Raw genomic sequence first — 1,346 nt, forward strand, 5'->3', positions numbered from 1 at the left:
CATTCAATATCATTGCAAGGAAAATGAACAAAATGTTAATTAACTAATTGTCCTTGCTCTTTACAAAATAATAATAAGGCATATTTTTTATTCTCTTTCTTCGGTAAGTAGGACACAGCCTCAAGCTTCACATAATTTAATATAATTATAGTCGATTGTATTAATTAGACACGCATGGAAACCGTAAATCAATTTACCTAAGTTGCTCTACGGTTCAATCTCCAATTTATCGTCCGAAAACTTAAATAGTAATGAAAACTCTACATACTTTCAAGTTAGAATTTGTCGAGTCACCGTACGAAATTACATATCCAAATTTTTTTTGTCCCAAATTTCAAATAAAAGGAAAGAGTTAAATGAATTGATAAGACTAAGGTTACCGCCAGAGTTTAAAGTTTTCAGGCACGTTACATTGAATTTGCTTTGTTAAATCCAATGAATCCAAGCACAATGACTGCACATCATCGCTCGCCAACTAGGAACTTGTTCCAACCTTGTGAGGAATGAAGGAAAATGGTGAATATATGGAAATATTCAATAGGACATGAAAATAATGGTACAATCTCGAATAAAAATATTTAATCATGCGTCAAAAATCATACCATTATAATATCTTTAGGGATAGGTAAAAGCTTAATACATATCATGTTTAAAAATAATTTAAATGGGATAAAAACAACCACACCTCAATATCCTACTTCGCTTGATCAATTAAATTTTGAAAGAAGGAGAAAGCACATTTCCAATATTTTCTGCCTCCTACTGCAGTCGTGTGCGTATGTATATTCTAATGTGAGGATAAAGAAATAAGTTCATGGTATTAAAGTTAAAAAGGACAATTGAATTTTTGGTAGAATAGAATTACATATAACCGTGTGCCAAGGTCACTATCAAAAATATTCTATTTCATCATTATCCCATTCAATAAAAAAACAAACAAACAAAACCAGACTATCTCTATCTAATTCTACACATGGCTCCTACCCAATAATTAATTTATCAACACCAATTAATAACTTCTTTAAACTTCAATAACTTATGCTTCACCTATTCGAATTAATTTTTTCTCAAATCCAAGATAAATAATTAAATACGAGTCCAATATGGATATACTTTTCATCTCTTTATAAATATCTAAATATTTGACCCAAAAGTTGAATTTAATTATATTTCACTTTAGTCCCCCAAATTTTGAAAATAATAAAAATACGCATATATAACAAGAAATTCTAGTCTATAATTTTTATTTTTTTTATTGGTTTTACAATTTTGGACTTAATTATAATTACAATAAATTTTGGAGAATATACCATAGAAGACTATGAAATTTAAAACATCAAATTCTT

General features: G+C 28.4%; 1 long non-coding RNA gene across 1 annotated transcript; it reads right to left on the reverse strand.

Annotated features, from left to right (window-relative positions):
* Positions 1 to 339: 339 nt before the first annotated feature.
* Positions 340 to 775, reverse strand: LOC111388793. Its single transcript, XR_002701637.1, has 2 exons — positions 686 to 775; positions 340 to 493 (listed from the first exon to the last, which is right to left on the reverse strand). It is a non-coding gene; the product is annotated as an uncharacterized LOC111388793 (long non-coding RNA).
* Between the last annotated feature and the right edge of the window lie 571 nt (positions 776 to 1,346).

This window comes from Olea europaea, unplaced genomic scaffold (assembly GCF_002742605.1).
Source record: "Olea europaea var. sylvestris unplaced genomic scaffold, O_europaea_v1 scaffold529, whole genome shotgun sequence".
NCBI classification, from domain to species: domain Eukaryota; kingdom Viridiplantae; phylum Streptophyta; class Magnoliopsida; order Lamiales; family Oleaceae; genus Olea; species Olea europaea.